The sequence below is a fragment of the Scyliorhinus canicula genome, chromosome 7, assembly GCF_902713615.1.
Source record: "Scyliorhinus canicula chromosome 7, sScyCan1.1, whole genome shotgun sequence".
NCBI lineage: Eukaryota > Metazoa > Chordata > Chondrichthyes > Carcharhiniformes > Scyliorhinidae > Scyliorhinus > Scyliorhinus canicula.
The window spans coordinates 7,845,588-7,873,436 of NC_052152.1; the positions used below are offsets into that span (position 1 = coordinate 7,845,588).

Sequence of the window (27,849 nt, forward strand, 5' to 3'; positions counted from 1 at the left end):
CAGGGGAGGAGGGGATACAATGCCAACATTGCTATGAGCCACATCACACTTATATATGACAGTTACCTGTATTATCAAAAGGAGGCAGTGTGCTGGTTGGTGATTTACGCTGGACACTTCTGGCACTCTGCAGAAGTTGCTTATTGGTAAGCATCGGACCGGATTTGAAAAGGTAACAGCAGAACTGTAGCTCAGAGAATAAGGAATGGAGCATCATGTTCAGAAGCATTATCGCTCACTTCCTTCATCCCAATGCGCAATCCTTCCAACAGTATTTTCCCAATTAATGGTCCAACTTCTCTGAAATCTTTCAAAACAGGACAACAGGGGAGCCCGCTTCATGCAGAACCTGTCTGGATGCCTGAGCTAATTGTTGTGATGCTCACTGCTGTGTGAGAGAGTGAGGCTGGTTCCAGTTTACTGAGGTCTGTCTCTGAGTCGGTAGATCAGGGAGCAGCATCACCCAGATCCCTCCCACCGCTCCCCATCCTTCTCTCACACCTGTCGTCAGTGACCCAGGAGAGATTCACCTCACAACCCAGCTGCCTCGCTGCAGTAAACATCTGATTGCTGGGATTCTGTAGGAGGTGGCTGGGTAGACCTGCCCCATGCACAATAGATGGGAGGTTAAATTGAGGCCTGTTCTGCCCTCTCAGGAGGATGTAGAAGATTCCAGAGTACCAATTCAAAGAAGATCAGAGGAGTGATCTGTTTAGCCTAGGACAATGCTTAATTCTCACTGAAACAGATCTATTGGGGTACAAATATATATATATATATCTGTGGAATCTTGCTGTGCAGAAATCTGCTGCCACATATTTTCCTATATTGTAGCAGCGACTACAATTCAACAGCTACATCATTGGTTGAAAAACAATTTGAGACATTCTGAGCTTGTGACAGGCACTGGATAATTGCAAGTCCTCAATCTTCGCATTGTGCCCATGTAATGAATTGAATTCCCGCTACAAGTTACACAGGGGTTTTTGTTTATTGAAAACAAAGGGTTAAACTCACACATTCCACACTTGGGGAATCACAAGGCCATTTGGCCGAACAGGGCCAGGCTGGTGTTTTGGCCTTCCCGAGCTTATAGTTCTGCCACTGAATGAAATGAAAATGGCTTATTGTCACAAGTAGGCTTCGAATGAAGTTACTGTGAAAAGCCCCTAGTCGCCACATTCCGGCGCCTGTTCAGGGAGGCTGGTACGGGAATTGAACTGTGCTGCTGGCCTGCCTTGGTCTGCTTTCAAAGCCAGCGATTTAGTCCTGTGCTAAACCAGCCCCTTGGGCGGCCAGAGCAGAAAGAGTGAGAGGGTGCGTGAAAGAACCAGGTTCAGAATGGGTGCACCTGAAGGTGATCAGAGCGTTCCTGACCCACACATTACGTGGCCTCCCATGCCTGTCTGGACCCCATGTCCTGTCCATCCTCTCCTTCCCCCACATCCTCCTTGTCAGATAAGGCCTAGCGTTTATCCTCCTACAGCACGTCACCCCTCTGTTGCGTGATTTGTGGAGGATGCATCTTCAGGGATGCCAAAGCACCGATCATGCCCTGATCGCTGTATGGGCATTGTAGCAGGGCTCCACGTTGGTCTATGGCATAGGCATCATAAGCCATGGCCGCAGCGGGTAACCGCTGTCACCCAGGAGCCAACCCCCTAGTCGAGGATGCACCTCAAAGAGGCCAGGAATGATCGGGTATGCCAGCATGAAGGCATCGGACACACTGCCCGGGTATCGGGTACAGACGTTCATGATGCACATCTGATGGTCACATTTCAGCTGCACGTTCGAGTGAAATACTTTTCAGTTTGCGTAGAGCGGCCTGTCATCCCGTTGATCACCCCTTGGACCCGGGGCATCTCGGCAATGGTGGTGAACCCTGCTGCCCAGGTCTCGTGGTGGGACAGGGTCCACATTGATGTGGATGTATTGAGATGCCTGGGCATAACGGGCCTCCATGACAGCGCAGATGCACCTGTGCTTCAATCTTGTGAGATCCTGGTTGGTACTGCGGACCCATGGTCTCCTGTGCAGCCCCCTGGTGCCCCCAACACCGTGGGGGCCTCTAACCCACCCAGCCCTTGAACCATGAGATCCTTTAGAACCAGCTGACAGGGCAGAAGTTTCACAGTTCGGCAGTTTCACCTCAATATATCAGCTGCCCATTTAAATCTTTAACCATTAGATTCAGACCACCGCCATTTGATGAGAGTTGGTTAAAGATCTGATGATAAACTAGACATTAAGATGAACATAACTAGATGAACTATGTAGATAAACAATGACTGTAACCCTAAACTTCACCCACACATGTGGTGACCAATATCTAGCTCTACTCCCAGTGACACCCCGCTGTACAATACAAACAAGACTGAGGTTTGCTTGGTAATCTATGTTGAAGACAGGAGGAAACTGGTTCCTTCACCAACTGAGGTGGGTAAGACAATCTTCACTGATTCTTTCTCCTAATCGTTAACCCTTTGGTCCCTGCCAGAACGTCCAGAGGTTTGGACATTGGGTGAAGGCACGTGATAAGCACAGCTGTGGTGCCCTTCTTGGTTCAATAGCCAGTTAACTGTTAAAACTCATTTCCACCTTCATAGTTTGAGATGTGAGTGCTGCTGGGATCTGCGGAACACTGTCTCCATCAGTCACCACCTCCAACAGGAATTCAAGACATTTGCAGAACAGAATCTCAACACTACACATCACCGACATCACACAACAGTTACCTGTGCGGTCGAAAGGCGGCTCTGAACTCGTTGATTTACGCACGGTGCTTTTGATAATTTGTCTAAGTTGATCATTGGGGAGGATTGGCCGCGAGTTGAATAAGTAACAGCACATCTGCAGCCTGGAGAACAAAGAACCGAGCAGCATATCCAGAAGTCTCATCGCTCCCCTCCTTCACCCTAACCTGGAGACATTTCAGCAACAGGTCCCCAATTAATGGCACAGCTTCTCTGCAATCTTTCAAAACAGGAGCGCCTCTTTGTATCAGGACCTGTCAGGATGTCTCAGCTAGTTCTTGTGATGCCCACTTATGTGTGAGAGAGTGAGTTTATTCCTGTTTACTGAGTCTGTAGTTCAGTGAATAGCGTCAGCAAAGTCTCTTTGACCGCTCCCTCTCCTTCTCACACCTGCCCTCACTCACCTTGGGGAAATTGAGCTCAGCAACCAGGTGCCTTTCTGCAGTAAACCTTTAATTACTGGGATAATATGCTGGCATTCTTGAGGAATTAGTTACCACTCTAAAAAGACCCCAACCCCCTGCAACACCCCCAATCCCACGCAACATGGTGGGTTCGCTCTGCCGAACTATGAAACTTCTGCCCTGTCAGCTGGTTCTGAAGGATCCCGTTCTCCAAGGGCCGAGGAGGTCTCTGTGTGGGAGCTCACTAGGTCCAATTTGGGGGCCACATTTCCCGACATTCCAAAGGGTGGCCAAACTTCAAAAGCACCTCACTGGTTTCGGGCTCTCCTGGGGCTGTGACCGGCACTATGCAAATGCAGTTGTTGTTCTCATTTTCCTGCGGTATGTTGCACAATTGTTTTTGTTCACTGCAAACAGAGGGTAAAACTCTTCCAACACCGGACAATGCCATTCGGCCCTCCCAGTCCTGCTAATCCCGCACAGCAGTGGTTTTCCCAATCCACATTTCCCACCTTGACCCTCTCACAGCTTTGGTCACTAAATCAGTTCAGAATCTTTAACACTTACTCCACCCCCCCCCCCCCCCCCCCCGCCCAAATAATCTCTTCTGTTCTAGCACATAGTAAGATTTATTTGGAATCACTAGCTTCTGGAACTCAGCTCCCCCATCAGATGAGACACCACCTGATGAAGGAGCTACGCTCCGAAAGCTAGTGATTCCAAATAAACCTGTTGGACTTTAACCCGGTGTTGTAAGACTTATTATGCCCACCCCAGTCCAACACTGACACCTCCACATCGTAGCTACGTTCTAACAAATGCCACCGGTGTAGATACCCCCTTGGTTAATAAATTCAACTGCATTTAGCAGCATCAACAATGACATTCAAACGGCGCGATCGGTGTACTTTTATTGTCATAAAGCCCTCCACAGGAGAGGCCAGCAAACCAACATTTGATATCAAACCAGGAGACATTAGAACAGGTGACAAAACATGTGATCATTTGAAGGCGGCAGAGAGTTTTAGGGAAGGGATTCCCGAGTCCCTGTGCCCAATTCTGGAGCAAGACAAGCCCAAGGATGCGCCCGTGGCCTGGCCTGGGGCAGTGCCGGGGGCAGTGCCGGGGGCCGGCAGGGATGCAGGGCTGGAGGAGGTCACAGGCTTCAGTCAGAAAGGTAAGAAATTCTGTGGAATCACCCGCACCGCTCTTCGCTGCAATAGAGCAACACAGGGGTTGGCTTAAAAGATGGGTGCAGAGTCACACTGTCTCTCACTGCTTCCACACAATTTGGCAATCAATGAAGGGGCAACTGCAGAGTTTACCACACACGTGTGCTTTGTATCACTGCTTCGAACAGAAAGATGGTTCAGCTCTTTCACCCAGTGATGGGAACTCCCCCCACATGTCCTTCTAACCAACAGTGGGAGATTGCTACAGCCTGTCTCACAGTCACAGGTAGCAGAGCCCTTGCCTGCCTCCCTGATTGAGAGTTTCCATTGCTGAGTGTGAGTGTGAGAAAGGCTGTTCCAATATACTGAAACTGGGACTGACTGCGGAATATAATTGTTCTCCTGCTAATCTGTCCGTAATGATCCAAGGGTGTTTCACCCCATAGATTAGACCCCCCCCCCCCCCCCCCCACATACAGTAAAACTTTAAATTATTAGATTAATACCACAAGCATTTGACAAGAAACGACCAGCAAAAAAAAACACCCAGCTCATTTAATTCTAACTTTAAATAACACAGATTCTCCCATCGTATAGATGCTGAGCTCCCTGATCTGTGCTCCTGTTGTCTGGCGTTAACCTTTGTTTTCCACAAGCTTAAAACAAAACACACCCAAAACAAATCCTCTGCAATTCTTTCTTCTGATCATTAACCCTTTGATACCTGCTAAATTCAAAAGTGCAGGAGTTTGGACACTGGGCAAAGACAGTATGGAGCTCAGCTGTGATGCTTACCTTGGTTCAATAGCCAGTACACTGTGGAGAGGGTGGCAGAGGGGGCTCCTGGTATCTATGGAGCCCTCACCCATCAGTCACTGCCCTCGGGCAAAAGACTGCGACAGGAGGGCAAGAACACAACGCCAACGCCCTGACGGGTTACAGTAGCACACAGCAATTACCTGTATGATCGTAACGAGTCTCAGACCTAACTCTTGTTTTAGCGATAGCTGCTTTCTCTCGCAGCCTCTGCGCAAGTTGCTTTTCAGAAAGGAGTGGGAAGCTGTTGAAAAGCACACAGCACATCTGCACCTCGATAAATATCTCGATAAGTTGCATGTACATCATTGTTGCTCCCGGCGATCACAGGGTCTGTTCAAACTATCTCCAAAGCTCTCTCAGACAAAACTGGCATTCTTTGCCGAGTCTACTTCTCGTTCCTTGCCGCCGCAGCCAGGGTTTCTTCCTCATTAATTGTGTTTCCACAAATTGGGTGCGGATCTGCTTCACCCAGAACTCTGCTAAACCTTGCCTCACCTGTGCTCACTGTCCCAGGAGATGCTGCCTGTGACAGACCAGGTGGCAGCAGACACCAGACTCTCAATTATCAGATATTGGATTGGATTAAAAATAACTGGCAGCAGATTCAATTAACGCTGTACCTGTCAAACCAGCTGGTGCAGCCCCTCACCGACAATGCCTCTGCCTCATTCTCCAATTCACCATCAAAGACACTTCACACTTCCATCCAGGACACAGCTCCCTGAACTTGATGTTCCAAAACGCTTCGCTGTTAATTGGCAGCAATTTGCAAATGTGGGACTTGAACCCACAACCGGCTGACATACTACCCAGAGTGCTACCCACAGGCGTGGCAGGGTAACACAATGGTTAGCACTGTTGCATCACAGCTCCAGGGATCCGGGTTCAATTCTGGCCTTGGGTTACTGTCTGCGGAGTCTGCACGTTCTCCCCGTGTCTGCGTGGGTTTCCTCTGGTTTCCTCCCACTGTCCAGAGATCATAGAGCAGAAGGAGGCAATTTGGCCCATCGAGTCTGCACCGGCCATTGGAAAGAGCACAACGCCTCCATCCCATCTCCATAACCCAGTAACCCAAGTCAACCCTTTGGACACTAAGGGGCAATTTATCATTGTCAACCTGCACATTTTTGGACTGTGGGAGGAAACTGGAGCGTCCCCACCCATACATGGAGAGAAAGTGTAATCACCACACAGTCACCCGAGGTCGGAATTGAACCCGGGTTCCTGCGACAACTTTGCTAACCACTGTAACCACACTGCCCATGTGCAGGTTATGTGCATTGGACATGCTAAATTGCCCCTCAATGTCCAGAGATGTGCATGTCAGGTGGGGTTACAGGGATAGGTTGTGGAGTGGGCCTACTTAGGGTGCTCTTTCAGAGGGTCGGTGCAGGCTCGATGGGCCAAATGGCCTCCTTCTGCACTGTAGGGATTCTACAAAGAGGGCAAAAGTCATGGCTCTTGTGCTGCCTGATGCCTCCCCCCCCCCCACCTCCCCCCCCCCCCCCCCCCCTCCCCCCCCCCCCCCCCTCCACCCGGCCGTTGTGTGCAAAGGGCTCCTGGGGTTAATTCCCTCCATGCAGTGTGATACCATGTAGGTTCCCAGGATAGACCCATGGTCTGGCTAGCTTGAGATGCAGTTTGGGGATCTGTAACGAGTGTAAATTTAGCAGCGGGAACAATAACTTGCATTTAGATAACACCTTTGTCAGAGCAAGATGAGATCGCAACATTAGGACAGGTGGCCAAAGAACTTGGCAAGAGGTAGATTTTACTTCGCATCTTAAAGGTTGAGAGAAAGAGAGAGATGAAGGTTCAGAGAAATGTAGGAGGAATATCAAGAGATGGGGGACAAGGCAGCTGAAGGAATGGTCACCAGGGGGCTGCACAGGAGACTAGCATTGGGGGAGCAGGGAGAGACACGGAATGTTGTAGGGCTGGAGGAGGTCATGTCAAAAGGGGCCAGAAATTCTGAGCAAATAGCAGCACATGCGCAGCTCTCAGTTACAAGAGGAATTACACAGGTGTGAAACGCAACACTTGTTTGCTGGGTTAGAAGGTGGCATGGCCCTGACTGAATGCAGAATCATACACTCTCTCTCTCTCTCTCTCTCTGCTCTTCATCAAGGGTTAATCGTGTGACGTGAAATCGCCTGGAACAGTTAACTTTACACATGCACTTCACACAATGTGTGGGTCACTCTTCAAACACAAACACAGTTCAGCTCACTCAACCAGCAATGGAAACTCTCCCAAAGTGTCCTTTTAAAAAACAGTGGGAGATTTCCACAGTCTCTCTCACAGACACAGGCAGGGACCACTCCTGCCACTGCCCCCACCCCCCTTCTCTCAGTGAGAGTTTCTGCTACCCTCTGTGACACTGGCTTGTGTGCCTGTGAGAGAGTTTGTTCCTATTTACTGAAACCAGGACTGACTGGGGAATATCTTTGCTCACAATCTCTCCTGACACCTGCTTGTCAATCTGCCAACACTAACCCAGGGGAGCTACACTTCACCTTTAACTATTCCACTAATATCACCGGCATTTGAAAGGAGCAGATCCCAGAACCCAACATGCAACTCATTCAATCTTAAACTTCACCGACCTTTATTTCCCCTAATGTGTCCTGCGCCCTGTGACACTCAACTGTACAATACAAGCGAGACAGATGTGGTCCCTTGTCGGTGCTGATGAGGGGAGGTGGGAGGAGGGAGATGTCATTAATCTCAGATTCTCAGTCAACTCAGACACTGCAAACTCCCCTCTGCTTCCTGCTGACACCTGAAGATTAACCCCTTGACCACTGCCAGAAAGTGCGAGAGTTTGGACATTGGACAAAGACAGCAGTCTACTCCGCTGCGATGCTTCCCGCAGTTGCATAGCTAGTTAACAATCCAGGTGCAGAAATGGGCATTGGGCTTGAGATTTACAGAGGGCTGCTTGCATCTGTGGAACCCTCTCTGGTCAGCCAGTGACCTGACTAGGATGGACAAGGCAAGAGGGGGTATTGAACCCGACAAAACGATGAACACAACAGGATATACAAGTTACCTTTATCGTCATAAGGAGGCTCTTTAGCAAGCTTGGTATTTGCTTTAGGCACCGTACTTCTGATACTGTCCCTAACTTGGACATTGGAAAGGATCGGATAGGAACCAAACATCTGGCAGCACATCTGCAGCTCGGCAAACAAGCGACCCAGCTCAAGGTACAGAAGTCTCATCATTCCTCTCCTTCCACAATAAAGTCCTGCCAACCAAATGGCCAACGTCTCTGAACTCTTGCAATGAGCAAGCAAACTTCTTGATGTGGAACTGGCCTGGACTTATCAGCTAATCCTTGCAGTGCTTGTTTATCTGAGAGAAAGAGTGAGTTTGTTCCTCTTTACTGCACTGGAACTGAATCTGTAGATCAGGGTGCAGCATCGCCCGCGTCCCTCCTACCTTCCCCTCTCCTGCTCACACCTGTCGTCACTCACCCAGGGGAGACCCACCTCACTGAGCATCTGCCTCTGCACAGTAAACATTGACTGCTGGGTTCGAGATATAGGCCAAGCATAGAAAGCATAGTTTCCAGCTCCAGTCAGCATTTCCTGTGTGCGCAGGCAAGGGCTGTGATGTGTCATTACAGTGAAGGCCTGTCTGCTCTCTGAGACGGATGTGGAAGATCCATTGGCAACAATTCAAAGAAGAGGAGATTTCTCTATCGGACCGAGCAAGTGCTTATCCCACATCGAAACCGCCCCCAATGCAGATTGCCTGTTTATTTATCACACTACTCTTTGTGGGAGCTTGCTGTGTACAAATAGGCTGCTGCAATTCCCCACACTACAGCAGTGACAACACCTCAAAGAGAAGTCAAGTACCCTAAGGTTAAGACACTAAAGGTTAAGATGCCCTAAGGTTAAGACACTAAATAAACACGCATTCTTTCCTTAATCTATTTAATGAAAGAAATTCCCATGATAAATTACATGATTGTTTTTATGTTCATTGAAAACAAAGGGTAAAAATCACCAATTACACACTTGGAGGATCACACTGAAAAAAGCCACTTGGTGCAACCAGTCCACGTCGGTGTTCAGCAATTCCATCCCTCGATATTCCCCTCTACATCACACACTTCTCTCTATCCTCTACTTCACTCACTAATCACTTGAACACTATAAACACTCAGCTCAAGTCACCCTGATACCTCCACTCCTCACAAGAGTCACCAATGCAGATCATTCCTCACAACCTTGGTAAATAAATCCAACCACATTGTGCAGTAACAACAATTGCATTTATATGGTACCTTTAATGCACTGGAACACCTGAGGTGGATCAGAGGACTGACTTGTCAAACAAACCTTGACATTGAGTCATGTGCAGATAGATGGTCAAACAACAGAATCAAAGGGTAAATTCTATGCAGAGGAGGAGAGGTTTAGCCCAGTTGGCTGGACAAGTGGTCTATGATGTTCAATTCCTGTACCAGCTAGGATTATTCACGATGGCCCTGCCTCCTCAACCTTGACCCTTGCCTGAGGTGTGTTGACCCTCAGGTTAAATCGCCACCAGTCAGCTCTCCACCCCCCCCCCCCCCCCCCCCCCCCCCCACCCTCAATGGGGAAAGCAGCCTATGGCCACGTGGGACTGTGGCGACTTTATCTTACCTTTCCTTCAGTTACCTGTCGGGTTAAAAGGTGGCATGGTGCAGAGTGCTGATTGTGAGACACACTCTCTTTGCCCCTCACCACATGATGGCCATAGGCATCATGATTCACCCAGCAGTGGAAATTCTGCCTAATTCCCTCAGTCTGTGCGCGTGTGTGTGTCAGCGAGTTTGTTCCTATTTACTGTACCTGAGCTGACTGGGGAATATCTTCACTCAGTGCCCCTCGACACTCCCTCCCCTTTGTTCACCTGTCAACGTTGATCGAGGGAAGCACATGCTCACAGCCAGGTTCCCCTGTACAGTAAATCTTTTACTATTCGGTAAATACCACCAGCACTTGGATGGGAACTTTGTTGCCGACCTGAAACAAAACACCCAGAGCTGGATTCACCGTTTCGGAGGCTAAATGCCGACGCCGGCTTGGGAACTTTGGCTTTTTACGATGTCAAAATCGGCGTTGAGCCCTCACCGGTCACAGGGCTAGCAGCCGCGCTGAGTAAACCACCCGGCTCCCAAGGTATAACCGGCTGGAGATTGGCCGGGTCAGTGGCCGCGCATGCGCACGGCGACGACCTGCAATGGCCACACCGTAAAACATGGCACCGGTCGTGCACGGACCCGACCTGCCAAATACTGCTCCCTGGCCACCGCTTGGCCACCCTAACCCTCTGCCCCACCCCCCGAGTCCCTCCAGCCCTCGCGGAAGCCGGGGGGGGGGGGGGGCAGCATGGCTCCCAGCCGACTGTGGCGGCTCTGGACACAGTCTGCGGCCACCACGCCAGGTTCCCGAACGGCTGAGACCACACGTGTCTCGCGCGGTCGGGAACTCGGCCCATCGGGGGCAGAGCATCGGGAGAGGGTCTTCAGGTGACCCACCAACGCCGTTCCAACGGCATGCAGCGCGCGATGCGATGACGCCATTTCGGAGGGGGCGGAGGATAGAAAACTAGCATCAAACTGGCGGCGGCCCCAATTTGGGCATCGGAAGAGATTCCGATATCGGCATCGGGCGACGGTCAATCCCGGCCCCAATATTTCATCACAAACTTCGCCAACCTCATAAATTGGGTTTCACCCCAATGTGTAAGTGTCATACTCACTGCGACAGTCTCCTGTACAAAGCAAGCAAGACTGAGGTTTGCTCCCTGGTCTGTGTTGGAAAGTGGGGATGGGAGTTGCTACCATTAACCTCAATTTCCCGATCAATGAGGAAGCTAAAAAAAATATATCCAGCTGCGGATCCTGACCATTAGCCCTTCAACTCCTGCCCGACAAAGTCAGAGCTGAGCTTTGCTGCGATGCTCCACCTTGTTGAATAGCTGTCACTGTTTAGATGCCGAAATGGGAATTGGTTTGTGGAGAAAGGAGAGCTGCTGACACCTGTGGAACCAGGTCCCTATCATTCGTTGCCTCCAGCAGACAGAACAGACAGGAGGGGAACAGAATCGAAACATTACAATGGACTACAGCACACATAGATGCAGCAGTTACCTGTCTGGTCCTTAGGAGGCTCTGCTGTTGTCTTACGCACGGCACCTCTGATAATTTGGCTAATTTGGTCTTTTGAAACGATCGGACCAGAGTTAAAAAGCTGACAGCACATCTGCAGTTTAGGTAACAAGTAAAACAGCTGCACGTCCAGAAGCCTCATCATTCCTCTCGTTCACACTGATGTTGGGAACGAACGGACTTCCCAATCAATGGCACAACTTCTTTACAACCTTTTGAAATAGAGGCAGCAAGCGATTTTCCCGGTGCGGAAGCTGTCTGGGTGCCCTGGCTAGTTCTTGCGATTGTCGCTTGTTTGAGAGAGTGTGAATTCCTGTCCTGTTTACTGCAACTGCCTCCGTGCCTTTCGATCGAGAGCAGCGTCAACCAAATCCCTCCTCCCGCTCTCAATTCTCATCCCACCTGTCGTCACTGACCCAGGGGATATGCAGCTCAGACATCAGGTGCCTTTGCTCAGTAAATCTTTAATTGCTGGGTTAACAATGACATTGTGCTCTGTAGAAATGTGCGAGAGCTCGAGATACACCTTACCCATGCATAACAGTGTGTTTGTTTGGACGAGACATTTAACCGACGTCCTGTCTCCCCCTCAGCTGGAAGCAAAAAGAGATCCCGAGCACCTATCCTATCAAGACTAAGGGCAGTTTACCATGCTGTCCTTGCCACACATGTCCCTCACTACCGCAGGTCATCTGGACATTTACCACTTCCCTGTTTGTGGGATCTTACTGTGTACAGTTTGGCTGCCGCCATCTCCATGGCTTGATAGATTCTTGATTAACAAAGGAGTGAAAGGTTATCGGAGGGTAGGAAGGAATGTGAGACTGAGTTACAATAAGATCAGCCATGGTCCCATTGAATGGCGGAGCAGACTCGAGGGGCCGAGTGACCTATTTCAGCTGCTAATTCATATGTTCGTTCGCAACAGTGGCAACATTTCAAATGTAGCAACAAGCGAGTGAAGCACTTTAGCATGTCCCAAGTGTTAGGAATGGGTTAACAGACCTTTCAATGAAATACTAATTTGATGTCAATGATCCAATAGAAATCACTGATATATAAAAGGGTAACAGGAGGCTCTATTTGTTGGTGGAGATTTGTGTGTGAAGTTGGATCAAAGAAATAAAGGTGTTTTGTGGCGAGGAAGAACTCTTGTCTCCTTTACTCCACAGCAACCCATAAGCTTAAACACCGAGCTGGGGCAGGTGCTAGGCAAATGCAAGTTCTTTCTTTTTTCGAAGTGGGACTTGGTGTCACAAGTTACGGCACTCGGAGAACCTCACAGAAATTATAACACTGAACAAGGCCATTTGGCCCAACCTGGCTTTGTTGACGTATTCCAAATCTCAATATTCCCCTTTCCTTCGGGCACCTCTCTAACCCATTCTTAAATTTCGAACCTATCTCTACTTCAGTCACTGATCACTTCATAGTTTTAATACTTCCCTCAAATCACTCCCTCATCTACTCCGTTTTGATTAAAGTCACCAGTGCAGATAGTTCCTCACAACCTTGGCAGTTAAATCCAAGAACACTATGCAGCAGCAACAAAGACCTGCATTTATATAGCACCTTTAACATAGTAAAACACCCCAAAGCTAATCCACAGGAGCATTGTCAAACAAAATTTGACACTGAGCTACATCAGGATAATATACACCAGGCGACCTAAAGCTGAGAACAAGAGGTAGGTTTTCAGACATGCCTGAAAGGAGAAGATAGAGCTGGCAAGGCAAAGTGGTTTAGGGAAGGAAATGCAGAGTTGGGGCTTTGGCAGCTGAAGGCATAGCCGCCGATGTTGAAGTGATTAAAATCAGTGCGGGCGAGGTGTCAGAAAGTCAATGCAAGTTAGGTGGATTGGCTACATTTCCCCTTGGTAGAACATAGAACAGTACAGCACAGAACAGGCCCTTCGGCCCTCAATGTTGTGCCGAGCCATGATCACCCTACTCAAACACACGTATCCACCCTATACCCGTAACCCAACAACCCCCCCCTTAACCTTACTTTTATTAGGACACTACGGGCAATTTAGCATGGCCAATCCACCTAACACGCACATCTTTGGACTGTGGGAGGAAACCGGAGCACCCGGAGGAAACCCACACACACAGGGGGAGGACGTGCAGACTCCACACAGACAGTGACCCAGCCGGGAATCGAACCTGGGACCCTGGAGCTGTGAAGCATTTATGCTAACCACCATGCTACCCTACTGCTGGTGTTCAGGGATGCATAGCTCAGGTTACGGGGTTGTGGGTTGGGCCTAGGTAGGGTGCTCTTTCCGAGGTTCGGTGAAGACACGATGGGCCGAATGGCCTCCTTCTGCACTGTAGGAATGAGATGAAATCCAGAAATCTGGCAGGGGGCGCCATTTCCCAACCTCCTGCGCAGTGCCTATTCCGATGGTGGAGGGGGCTCATCATTGGCTGCCAGTGGGATCTTCCAGTTCCGCTGATGTCTACGGCTCGCCTCTCCAGCCTCCGGGGAATCCGCCACGTGGGGGTGGGGAGGGGTGTACAGTGGGACAGGAAGATCCCGTCGGTGATCAGAGTTTCAAGATTGGAGACAGTTACAAAGATAGGGGTTTGATCTTGGAAGGAATTGAAAGTAAGGAAGAGGATGTTAAAATAAAATGCTATTTATTAGAATTTCCATAATCTGATTAAGCGATTGAGTGATCATTGAGACGCCATAATTGGTGAAAGGGGTTGATGCAAGAACCCCATATAAAGCATTGGATTCCTGCTTCTGAATGTCATACTGTGATCACTGCTAGGGACATCAGGAGGGCACAGGGTAAAGCCCATTCCTCACTGAAGAACCACACAGAGGCAGGACACACTCACTTGAATGGGGGGAGGGGGGGGGGGGGGAATGGCAGCAAGGGAAGAGAATTACAATTAATTACCCAGTTTCTGCAAAGATATTGAGGCCTGGAATTTCGAGAGGAAATAAATCAGCAACATCGTACACATAGTAGTTACCTGATTTGTCAAAGGGAGGCACAGTGCTGACTGTGGGCACAGAATTAGGCACTCGGTCTCTGAGTTTCACCACAAGTTGTTTATCCGGAATGATGGGCTCGGCGCTGAAGAACTTACAACATATGTGCACCTCGTAAAGCGCACGAAATACATCTGTGTATATAGAGAACATGGCTACTCCCGCTGACTTAATGCCAGGGAAAGTCCTTCCAACCAGCAGCGGGATATATCCAAAGGTCTGTCGCACTTAGTGGGCAAACTGCCTGCTGCCGACCCTGACTGTCTGTAACTGCGAGCGTTTCTGCTGCTCCCTGTGACGCTGTCTTGTGCACGTTGGCGCGTCTGGGAGAGAGTTTGTTCCTATTTACTGAAGCTGGAACCAACTGGGGAATATGCACCCAGAGCCCTCCTGTCACTCACTATCCTTCCCTCACCTGCCAATACTGATCCAGGGGAGGTCTACATCACAGCAAGGTGCCTCTCTGTACAGTATACCTTTAGCTGAAAAAGTAGCAATTATACACACAGCGGGGTCTCCAGATAAGTCTAAATACACTGAATCCAGAGAGGGTCAGAACCTTTTAACCTGCGGTTCCTTTAAAGTTGGAATTTCCCTGAAGGATCGTTTGAATAAAGGCGCTATCAAAATGAAGTTCAGAAGAACAGCAGGAACACATTCTCCACTCCTGGCTCTTTCAATCTGACATTGCAATCTGATTTGGGCAGGCTTGTTACAATAAATAGATGATGATACAAGGTGTTAATGTACATTCTGCAAGGACCAGGAAGTCACTGCACAAGAGAAACTCTTCCAACTTCAATCCAGATTTCAGTGAAAAATTGAGTGACAATCATCTGGCACTATGATTGGCATGAATGAAACATCAGGCCGGCTCCATTCCTCTGGCGCCATTTCCGAGAAGAACGGTTCAGTCTGCACCTTGGAGTTAATGGGAGTGGCACCGAACAGCTTACAGCACATGTGCACATACTAGTACATCTCGACAAGGTCCTCGTACATAAACAGGGATCCTGTGCAGTGGGAGCTTTCCAAATAGTCCTTCCAGCCAAGAGCAGGATGTTCCTGAAGGTATCTGGCCCTGACACATACACACACACAGACACACACAGAGACATGTCGCCTCTCTCCCTCTCTCTCTCTCAGTGACTGACCTGACCGTGTGCAAGAACGTTTGCTCCTATTTACCCAATACAGGCCTGAGATCATAGACTGGGGACTGGTTTCACACCAAATCCAGTTGTTACTTTATCTCCCCTGTTGTCACTGACCCAGGGGAGATCAAGGCCACAAAACAGTAAACCATTAACTGCTTCATTGCTAACTGTGCTAATTACAAAAGCAATGTGGATCTGTACAAGAACAAATTATATTTATATAGTGCCTTTACTCCAGTAAACCAACCAAAGGTGCTTCATAGGAACTATCCAATTCCTCTCACGTCCCCGCCTTTCCCCCCATAAACCTGCCGTTGTATTTTAAAAGTGTCATTTGTAATGAATAGAATTTCCAATGAGAATTTGTAACTTCATAGTGTCCGTCACACGCTTTACTTCCGTGGACACCAGTCACTCAAATAACTTATTTTTCTAAAAAGTCACCAGCACAGACCTTGCCAGGTGGTAAGCATGGAATTTCATTTCAGTCACCCCATTGTACCTTCAGCTGGCTGGGCCCTAAGCTGTGGAATTCCCCCCTTGTCCCATTTGCCCCTCTCTTCCTCCCTCTCCACCTTTAAGATGTGCCGCACAATCTACTGGTTTGACTAGGTTTTAGCCCCGACACTTCCTTACTCCTGACCGTCATCTTTCCCCCTTTTGGTCCCGTCTCTGGCCAATGGGGTTTCCTGTTGTTCCCACCCTCCACCTCCAGGGAAACTGTGCTTCCAAAGCAAGGTGTATCGAAGTACAGGCACGAGCTACAGCAACAGGGAAACGTACGTCATTCCATCGACTTTCTGTTTGGTTTATAACAACTTTATTTCAGTGATTGAAATCGTGAATGCAACAGAGGCCAGAACTGGAGCAGCACTGAGATCTCGGAGGGTTACGGAGACCTCGGAGGGTTACAGAGATCTCGGAGGGTTCCGCGGACCTCGGAGGGTTACGGAGATCTCGGAGGGTTACGGGGCCCTCGGAGGGTTACGGGGCCCTCGGAGGGTTACGGGGCCCTCGGAGGGTTACGGGGCCCTCGGAGGGTTACGGGGACCTCGGAGGGTTACAGAGACCTCGGAGGGTTACAGAGATCTCGGAGGGTTACGGGGCCCTCGGAGGGTTACAGAGACCTCGGAGGGTTACAGAGATCTCGGAGGGTTACGGGGACCTCGGAGGGTTACGGGGCCCTCGGAGGGTTACAGAGACCTCGGAGGGTTACGGGGCCCTCGGAGGGTTACGGGGCCCTCGGAGGGTTACGGGGCCCTCGGAGGGTTACAGAGACCTCGGAGGGTTACGGGGCCCTCGGAGGGTTACGGAGACCTCGGAGGGTTACGGAGACCTCGGAGGGTTACGGGGCCCTCGGAGGGTTCCGCGGACCTCGGAGGGTTACGGGGCCCTCGGAGGGTTACGGGGCCCTCGGAGGGTTACGGGGCCCTCGGAGGGTTACGGGGCCCTCGGAGGGTTACGGGGCCCTCGGAGGGTTACGGGGCCCTCGGAGGGTTACGGAGACCTCGGAGGGTTACGGGGCCCTCGGAGGGTTACGGGGACCTCGGAGGGTTACGGGGACCTCGGAGGGTTACAGAGATCTCGGAGGGTTACGGGGCCCTCGGAGGGTTACGGGGCCCTCGGAGGGTTACGGGGCCCTCGGAGGGTTACTGAGATCTCGGAGGGTTACGGGGCCCTCGGAGGGTTACGGGGCCCTCGGAGGGTTACGGGGCCCTCGGAGGGTTACGGGGCCCTCGGAGGGTTACGGGGCCCTCGGAGGGTTACGGGGCCCTCGGAGGGTTACGGGGCCCTCGGAGGGTTACGGAGACCTCGGAGGGTTACAGAGACCTCGGAGGGTTACAGAGACCTCGGAGGGTTACAGAGATCTCGGAGGGTTACAGAGATCTCGGAGGGTTACGGGGCCCTCGGAGGGTTACAGAGACCTCGGAGGGTTACGGGGCCCTCGGAGGGTTACAGAGACCTCGGAGGGTTACGGGGCCCTCGGAGGGTTACAGAGACCTCGGAGGGTTACGGAGACCTCGGAGGGTTACGGAGACCTCGGAGGGTTACAGGGCCCTCGGAGGGTTACAGAGATCTCGGAGGGTTACGGAGACCTCGGAGGGTTACAGAGACCTCGGAGGGTTACGGAGACCTCGGAGGGTTATGGGGCCCTCGGAGGGTTACGGGGCCCTCGGAGGGTTACAGAGATCTCGGAGGGTTACGGGGCCCTCGGAGGGTTCCGCGGACCTCGGAGGGTTACGGGGCCCTCGGAGGGTTACAGAGATCTCGGAGGGTTACGGGGCCCTCGGAGGGTTACAGAGATCTCGGAGGGTTACAGGGACCTCGGAGGGTTACGGGGACCTCGGAGGGTTACAGAGACCTCGGAGGGTTACGGGGCCCTCGGAGGGTTACAGAGACCTCGGAGGGTTACGGGTCCCTCGGAGGGTTACGGGGCCCTCGGAGGGTTACGGGGCCCTCGGAGGGTTACAGAGATCTCGGAGGGTTACGGGGCCCTCGGAGGGTTACGGGGCCCTCGGAGGGATACGGGGCCCTCGGAGGGTTACGGGGACCTCGGAGGGTTACGGGGCCCTCGGAGGGATACGGAGACCTCGGAGGGTTACGGAGACCTCGGAGGGTTACGGGGCCCTCGGAGGGTTACAGAGACCTCGGAGGGTTACGGGGCCCTCGGAGGGTTACGGAGATCTCGGAGGGTTACGGGGCCCTCGGAGGGTTCCGCGGACCTCGGAGGGATACGGAGACCTCGGAGGGTTATAGAGATCACAGAGGGTTATAGAGATCACAGAGAGTGGGACCGTCCAGGGATTTGAAAACAAAGTTTAGTAGTTTGAAACTGAAATATATGTGGACCTGGAGTCAATGTAGATACAGGGGGTGCAGATCCATAGGAACATAGAAAATGGGAGCAGGAATGGGGCATTGGGCACTTCGAGCCTGCTCCGCAATTTATTATAATTATGGCTGATCAACCAATCAGTAATCTGTTCCCACTGTCCCCCATACCCTTGAATCTCTTTTGCCCCAAGTACTATATCTAATTCCTTCTTGAAAACATCCAATGTTTTGGCCTCAACTGCTTTCTGTGGTAGTGAATTCCACAGGCTCACCACTCTCTGGGTGAAGAAATTTCTCCCCACCTCACTCCTAAATGGTCTACCCCGTATCCTTAGACTGTGACTCCAGTCAGTTGGCTAAGACGGCTGGTTCGTGATGCAGAGCGAGGCCAGCAGCGCAGGTTCAAGCCCCGTACCAGCTGAGGTTATTCATGAAGGCCCCGTCTTCTCAACCCTGCCCCTCACCTGAGGGGTGGGTGATCCTCAGGTTAAATCACCACCAGCCAGCTCTCCCCGTCAAAGGGGAAAGCAGCCTATGGTCATCTGGGACTATGGTCCTTAGTAGACTGTGACCCCAACATAGGTAGGTACTGGGGGTGGAGGTACAATATAGGTAATGTATAATGTAGGTACAATGGGAAAAGTAAAGCAGGGGTGACGGATGAACGGACTTTGTGAAAGTTAGTTTAGGATGAGTTTGGGTTTATGGAGACCAGTGTGTGGGAGATTGGTCACAGCGGGTACAAGACAATGAATGGTTGAAGTAAGTCCCAGAGCACAGCAGTTATTGGTAGGGAGGGAGGACCGTGGCTGAGAGGTGGGTGAGATGAAAAAAGAGAATATCTGGAGTAAATCAGAGAGACTGACGAGAACAGGCACCAGAATCACCACAGGAACATACAATTAAAACACAATACTGTAGTTACCTGCATTGTCAAAGGGAGGCATGGTGGGTTCAGCGTTAGATACTCGGTCTCTAAGCTTCAGCATAATTTTACTCCCCTTGGGAGTCGGTGGCACTGCATTAAATAACTCGCAGCAGGCATTAACCTGCCAGATCATGGTTACCAATTCCTCATAGAATATGGGTCCTAACATCAAGCCCAGCATGATATCTCTCCCGCTAATCCAACCAGCAGTGAGAGTTGGCGAAGATCTCTCTCACAGACAACCTTTGTCCGCCTCTTGCAATGAAAGTTCTTGCTGCTCTCTATCATGCTGGCTTGTGTGCGTACGGGAGTGTTTGTTCCGACTTACCAAGGCTGACTGGGGAATATCATTAGCCAGAACCACTCCTATCCCTCTCGAACCTATCACTGATCCAAAGGAGCAACAACAGCAGATGTCCCTGTACACTTCCTGGATTCGGCTTGGGACTGTGTTTGAGTCTGTGAGTGTCACACGGAGGATCATCAAGGAGGGGGTTGGGTTGGTAGCAAAAGTAGGGGCTGATTCTCAGGCTCCTGCATGCCCATCCCAATGTTGATCACCAATATCACACCACCCCCACGCCCTCTCCATTGGAGACAAGGAATCCTGACCTGGTTTGTTTTCCGGGTTTCCCACATGACGGGACTTCCACAAACATTGAATATCTGCACCATCGGCCTGAGGTTTTTAAGTGGCCATTAATTAATTATACATTATTACTATCAAAGGCCAACTGCAGAATGTGGTCAGTAGTATTCATTCTCATCACTTCATTCTCAAGAATGCTTTTTATCCTGTTCAGGCATCACTCAATTTGTAACCATTTAATGAGCAGAATTGGCACATTCTATTGTTAACATTAAAATTCACTCACTTCATTGGAGTCATTAATTTCTCACGCTGAAAGCAAAGGCTCAGATTGAAATATCCTGGTCGCTATGTGAATGTAGCAAGGCTGATTCCGGCTGTACGTATTACATTCAGTAACAAAACTCCTCTGTGCTGCACTGTTTGTGGTAAACCACTGTTACACCTGTATTAGGTGATGTTAGGTAGGACCTGTACTACAGGTTCGCCGGCAGCCCCTGCCTGCTGCCCCCCCCCCTCCCCCCTGTAGGAGAATTATAAATATGCGTGTCCTCTAATCAGCAGCCATTTCACCAGCTGCTGTGGGAGGCCACACATCTTACTGCAATAAAGCCACATTGTATCCAACCTTGGTCTTTGTACAACTGATTGTGCATCACTGTTCTATGTTCGATCTCTGCAGTCACAAAATGTCTGTACTCAGTCTGGCAGCCAAGAGCTTCTGTGGAGTCTGATTACTTAGCTCTGAGTCAACACCCAGGCTTAACTAACCAAGCACAGTGAGCATTGATCCATTGCCAGACTCACAATGGAATCATTAAAATTTATGCTCATGGTTCTGATGAAAGACCATCAACCTGAAACTTTAACTCTGTTTCTCTCTCCACAGGTGATACTTGACCTGTTGAGTTTTGCTAGCAATTTCTTTTTATTTCAGAGCTTCACCATCTGAAGTAATTTGCTCCCATCGAACTTCAACACGTGGACTATCAACTCGGAAACAGCTACATCAAATTGCATTTGTACAGTGCCTTTAATGCAGTAAAAAGCTTCACAGGGGCAGGATCCAACAAAGTTTGACACTGAGCCAGGAAACAGAGGACATGTGAGCACAAGCTTAGTCAAAGAGGTAGGTATTAAGTGGGGCAGCTTAAAGAGGGGAGAGAGGAAGAGGGACAGAGAGATTTGAGGAGGGAGCTCCGGAGCCTAGGAGCCGGGCTCAGCTGAAGGCACGACCATTAACGCTGGAGTGCATTATTAACACGTGACTGTACAAGTGGGCCGAACTGGAGGAGCACAGAAATCTCATCGGTCTAGAGGAGATTACAGTGATGGGGACGGCCGCAGCCACGATAGGATTCGAAAACAACCATGAGAATTTCAAAACCCAGTTCCTGCCAAACCAGGAGGCAGTGTCTAGGTCAGCGGGCACGTCCTGATCCCAAGGGAACACCGCCAGAAGAGGAGGGTGGGTGGATTGTGGTCAAGGCAGCACCTCTGTCAGCTACATCACAGGAAGACATGATTATAACACAACAGTTACCTGCATGGTCAAATGGAGGCAGTGTGCTGACAGTGGGTGCAGAATTAGGCACAAACTTCCTGCGCTTCACCGCAACTTGATTGTCAGGAATCATTGGGGCGGCGCTGAAATCTTTGCAACACAGGTGCACATGCCACACCGTTCGAATCACACTTGTGTACATAAACATGGCTGCGTTCATTTGCCTTGCTCGTAGTCCAAACAATAGCTGGGGACCAAGGTCTGACTCACTGATCCAAACAGTTTGTTGCAAATCCTGAACTGTCTCTCTCATTGAGAGTTTCTGCCTCACCCTGTGACATTGGCTGATGTGGGCGTATGAGAGAGTTTGTTCCTATTTACTGAAACCAGGGCTGGCTGGGGAATATCTGTACCCAGAAACCTCTCCTGTCCTTCCTGCACCTGTTGTCACTCACTCAGGGGAGGTGTCCCTGTACAATGGAACTGTGAGTCTGTGAAACCAATTAAGGTTGGAAAGAAGGGAATAGACCGACCACAAGACATTGGAGCAGAATTAGGCCATTCGGCCCATCGAGTCTGCTTTGCCATTCAATCATGCCTGATATGTTTCTCATCCCCATTCTCCTGCCTTCTCCCCATAACCGCTGATCCCCTTATTAATCATGTATATGGAGAGAAGCAATGTGAACAAGACCTGGTTTCAGCTACATCTTCCCGTATCAGCCTCCCCGAACAGGCGTCGGAATATGGCGACTAGGGGCTTTTCACAGTAACTTCATTTGAAGCCTACTCGTGACAATAAGCGATTTTCATCACATAAGCTAAATTCAGGCAGGCTCCAGTTTGGCCTACTTGGACATGACCACAAAGGATGAGATTCACCAATTGAATGATTTAATTCTTTGAAGGATGAAAGTGTAAATAAATAAATAATGATTTAAAAAATCATATGAACGAAGAAATGCCTTCTACTCCATTGAACCCAGTGCTGTGGTGCAGTATGCCCGTAGACTAATAACCAAGAGATTTAAACTAAATTTTAACGTAATAATATTTATTTGTGTCACGAGTAGGCTTACATTTTTTTAAAAAGTTTTTTAAAAATTATTTTTATTCAGATTTTTATCAAAACATAATTTTTGCATAACTATTAACAACATTTAGCAAAACAAGGTAAACATTAACATGATATCCAGAAAAAAGAACAAGAATACGTAACATTTCCCCCCCCCCCCCCCCCTGCCGGATTGCTGCTGCTGCTGACATTTTACTGCTCTCCTAGAAAGTCGAGGAACGACTGCCACCTCCGAGAGAACCCCTCATGGACCCTCTCAAGGCGAACTTTATTTTCTCGAGACTGAGAAACCCAGCCATGTCACCAATCCAGGTCTCCACACTCAGGGGCTGCGAGTCCCTCCATATTAAAAGGATGCGTCTCCGGGCTACCAGGGAGGCAAAGGCCAATACGCCGGCCACTTTCACTCCCTGGACTCCCGGATCGTCCGGCACACCAAAGATCGCTATCTCTGGACTCGGCACCACCCGCGTTCCTAGGATCTTGGACAATGCCTTAGTGAACCTCTGCCAGGAACGAAAGGAAAAATGCTGGAAAATCTCAGCAAGTCTGGCAGCATCTGTCGGGAGAGAAAAGAGCTAACGTTTCGAGTCCGATGATAAAGCTTTGACAAAGAGTCATCGGACTCGAAACATTAGCTCTTTTCTCTCCCTCCAGATGCTGTCAGACTTGCTGAGATTTTCCAGCATTTTCCCTTTCGTTTCAGATTCCAGCATCCGCAGTAATTTGCTTTGAATCCCTGCCAGAATCCTTTAAGAGCCGGGAATGCCCAGAACATGTGGACATGGTTCGCTGTGGTTCCCGCACACCTCGCGCATCTATCCTCAACCGTAAAGAATTGGTCATTCTCGGTGCCGTCATGTGTGCCCGGTGGACCTGAAACTGGATTATGCTAAGCCTGGCACATGGTGAAGAGGAATTAACCCTCTTCAGGGCATCAGCCCACAGGCCCGCATAGAGCTCCCCGCCTCACTCCTCCTTCCACTTGCCCTTAAGTTCCCCCACTGGGGCTTGCTCCGCCTCCTGTAGTTCTTGGTAGATGTCCGACACCTTCCCCTCCCCTATCCAGGTGCCGGAGACCACCCTGTCCTGTATCCTGCATGGGGGTAGCAACGGAAATGTCACCACCTGTTTTTTAAGAAAGGCGCATACCTGAAGGCAGCTGAAGGCGTTTGCAGGGGGCAAATTGAATTTCTCCTCCAGCGCTTTCAAGCTGGGAAAAGTCCCGTCTATGAACAGGTCCCCCATCCTTTTAATGCCTGCCCTATGCCAGCTTTGAAACCCTCCGTCTATCTTGCCCGGAACAAATCTGTGATTGATGCATATCTGGGTCCAAACTGAGGCTCCCTCCACCCACTGCGTAATCTCCACTGACCCCAGATCCTTAATGCCGCCGCCACCACCGGATTTGAGGAGTGGCGCGCCGGCGAGAACTGCAGAGGGAATGGAACCGGGACGCTGGTGCTGGGAACCGGGGACCCTGGTGCTGTGAAGCAACAGTGCTAACCGCTGTGCTACCGTGCTGCCCATGAGATGATTTAAGAATTTGAACTTGGCTTCAAAAGTTAGAGAATTAAACGTCAGGATCAGTAAAATTATGAAGCCATTTGGAAAAACCCAACTAGTTCAGTGGAGCACTGAAGGAAGTCATTCCCATCAGGTTCATTAATGACCTTTAAGGAAGAAAGTGCTTACCTGGCCTGACCCACATGTCACTCCAGATCCACAGAAATGTGGGCGACTCTTAACTGCTCCCTGAAATGGTCCAGCAAGGCACTCAGTTCAAGGACAATTATGGATGGGTAATAAATGCCTTGACACCGACACCCACATCCCATGAACGATCAAAGTAAATTAGCTTTGCCACCTGCTTACTCATCTTTGTGCTCAGCAACATAGACCCTTCCTATCCACGTTATGTAGAAGCAGAAGTAGGCCACTCAGCCCATCGAGTCTGCCCCGTCATTCAATGAGATCATGACTAATCTGATGTGATATTCTTCAACTCCAGTTTGCCGCTTTTTCTCCATGAACCTTTATTCCTTTGCTGATTAAAAGTCTGTCTAAATCAGCCTTGAACATACTTAACGATCCAGCCTCCACAGCTCTCTGTGGTAAAGAATTCCACTGGTTCACTATCCTCTGAGAGAATAAATTCCTTCTCATCTCTGTCTTAAATGGGTGACTCCTTACTCTGAGATTCTGCCCTCTGGTCCGAGACTCTCCCACGAGGGGAAACATCCTCTCAGCATCGACCCTGTCAAACCCCCTGAGAATCCGATATGTCTCAATGTGGCTGTGTTGTTCCTCGTGTCTTAATACAACTCGTAGTCTCAAATGTGGAGAAGATGCTTTATTGTGAATTCGTTCTCTCTTCAGAGCTTAACATACGGCTACCTCAAGTGCTGCTTGCCTGCCTGCCTGCCTGCTTGTGTGTGTGTGTCCTGCTACGAGTTCTGCCTTCTGTGAAGTGTGTCCTCACTTCCTGTCCCGGTCTATTTATATGGCTCTCCCGTGCTCCCTCTAGTGTTTGCTCAGTTGTATTTCATCTAGTTAACTTGTGATCACCACAGTGGCCATCTCTCATTCTTGTAAACTCCAATGAGGATAGGCCCAACCGACTTAACCTCTCCTCATAAGAAAATCTCTCCATACCCGGGATCAACCGAGTGAACCTTCTCTGGACTGCCTCCAATGTCAGTATATCTTTCCTTAGATAAGGGGAGCAATACTGTTCACAGTATTCCAAGTATGTGGCCTAACTAGTGACTTGTACACTTTTAGTAAGGCTCCCTATTTTTAGACTGTTCACTATTATACACGTCACTTTCTACCATCCTTTCAATGGGACATTAAACCAACAGCCGTATACCCTGGACATAAAAGCTTCCCATACCAGCCTCCCCGAACAGGCGCCAGAATGTGGCAACGAGGGGCTTTTCACAGTAACTTCATTTGAAGCCTACTTGTGACAATAAGCGATTTTCATTTTTTTTTTCATTTTCCTTCAGCAACATTGAGTGTCTGTCATGGCTCAGGTTGTAGCACACCTAAGTCACAAAGCTCGAGGATCAAGCTCCACTCCAGGTTTCAGGCTGAGAATCCAGTGAGGGCTGTGCTCTGAAAGATGCTCTTTTCCAGACAGTGAGATGTTAAACCGAGGCTCGTTGCGCTCTCTGACATGCTTGTAAAAGGTCTCAGGGTCCTGGCCAATCTTAATCCCTCAACCACCATCACTAAAACAGATTATCTGGCCATTGCTGCTTGTGCGAACTCAGTTGCAGCGATTCCGACCTTACAACAGTCTCTACACTTCAAAAAGTACTTCATAGCTAATTTAGGCAGAGGTGGTGGTGTATTGTTAATGCTACTGGGCTAGCAATCCAGAGGCCCAGGCTAATGCTCCAGGGCCATTGGTTCAAATTTCACCCTGGCAGCTGGTGGGAGTTGAAATTCAACGCATAAATCTGGAATGCCACCAGTAATGGTGACCAAGAAACAATTGTCGTAAAAACCCACCTGATTCACCCATGTCTGCTGTCCTTACCCAATCTGCCTCCATGTGACTCCAGATCACCACTGTCCCAGAGGACCATAGACTACTTTCCCCTTGGAGGGGGAGAGCTGGCTGATGATGATTTAACCTGAGGGTCACCACACCTCTGGCGAGGGGCAAGTTTGGGAAGGCAGGGCCTTCATGAATAGCCTATGGAAATTGAACCCGTGCATTTGACGTTGCTCCCTATCACAAAGCAGCCGCCCAGCCAACTGAGTAAGCTAACTCTAGGTCTACAGCAATGTGGTTGATTCTCAACTGCCCTCTGAAATGGTGCAGTAAGCTGCTGAGTTGCATTCAATTGTCCTTAAGAAATTAGCAGCACTGGGTTTGCACCTGTTTAAGAAAGTGACCAGTACCTACCCAAGGGCAATTAGGAATGGGCAACAAATATTGCCCCAGCCAGTGATGCCCACATCCTATGAAATAATATTTGGAAAAAGCACTTTGAGTAATCCAGCGGTCTGCCTGCCCTATGTAAATACAAGTCTTCCATGTTTTATTATTTCAAAGAGCAGGAAAGTTATTACCAGTGGCTGTTCTGTCTCAGCCAACATTACGAAAGCAGATTGATTGGCCATTTATCACTTTGTTGTTTGTGGGAGCTTGCTTTGAAGAAATTGGCTCTCATGTTTGCTATCTTACAGCAGTGACCACACTTCAAGAGCTTTGGGACGTTCTGAGTCACAATAGGCACTGCTTGAGTTACACACCTTCAAATCTAAGTGTGGTCCCAGAGTTCATTGACCTGAGTCTGGGCAGTAACTGAGGGCTGGCGCTTTCTCCTAATCTACAGGTGCACCTTTCCCAGGTGTCAGTTCTTTGTACCTGAGCCTGGATATCAATAGGCTATTCAAACATGATGTGAAGCCCATCCAGCCCAGGCACATGTCTAGCCGAGGACTCAAGATTTGAAGAGTTTTTCTTAAAAGCGATAGCTCATCATTTTAGCAAAAATAGATGGAGAAGAAAGGACTAATGGAGGACGTGAAGGTCCTGTTGCTATGCAAGTAAAGTTGATCTCCTCTGATGGCCATTACTTATTGTAAAGCGAGAACATAGAATTTACAGCGTAAGGAGGCCATTCAGCCCAGAGAGTCTATACCGGCCCTTAAAAAGAGCAAGGGCTGTGCTCTGAAAGATGCTCTTTTCCAGACAGTGAGATGTTAAACCGAGGCTCAGAGTAAGGAGTCACCCATTTAAGACAGAGATGAGCAGGAATTTCTTCCCTCAGGGGGTATTGAATCTGTGGAATTGATTACCCCAGAGAGCTGTAGAGGCTGGGTCGTTAAGTATGTTCAAGGCTGAGACAGACAGACTTTTAATCAGCCGCCCATGCATTGATCTCTACTTAAGTCCATTCCTCCACCCTATCCCCAGAACTAAGTAACCCCCACCTAACCTCTTGGACACGAAGGGGGAATTTATCACGGCCAATCCACCTAACCTGCACATCTTTGGATTGTGAGAGGAAACCGGAGCACCCAGAGGAAACCCGCGCAGACGCGGGGAGAAAGTGCAAACTCCACACAGCCAGTCACCCAAGGTTGGGATTCAACCCGGGTCCCTGGAACTGTGAGGCATCAGCGCTAACCACTGTGCCACACCGATGCATTGATCTCTGGCACTATGAAAGCTATGTTGAGTGGCCCAGGACAAGGTTGCTGAAAATGAAATGAACAAAGTAAATTTTCGTGAGATTCCATCTCATGCCCTCTCAAAAGTGCGCGTGCATTTTACCGACAGGTTTCGCTACTGCAACAGTCCAACTGAGATCCCTGGATTTCCACTTGCACCAGAGATAGCACTGGGACTGCCGATGGCTACAAACCTCTTGGACTGTTAGAAAATAAAAATGTAACTTATAACCTAAAAAATA

General features: G+C 49.6%; 1 protein-coding gene and 1 pseudogene across 16 annotated transcripts in view; one reads left to right on the forward strand and one right to left on the reverse strand.

The window, feature by feature from the left end:
• robo2 (roundabout, axon guidance receptor, homolog 2 (Drosophila)) overlaps positions 1-27,849 on the reverse strand; it is a 1,648,725-nt gene that overhangs the window by 1,031,463 nt on the left and 589,413 nt on the right. The gene's annotated exons all lie outside the window — the stretch shown is intronic.
• On the forward strand, positions 4,040-27,816 carry LOC119969779 (annotated as a pseudogene).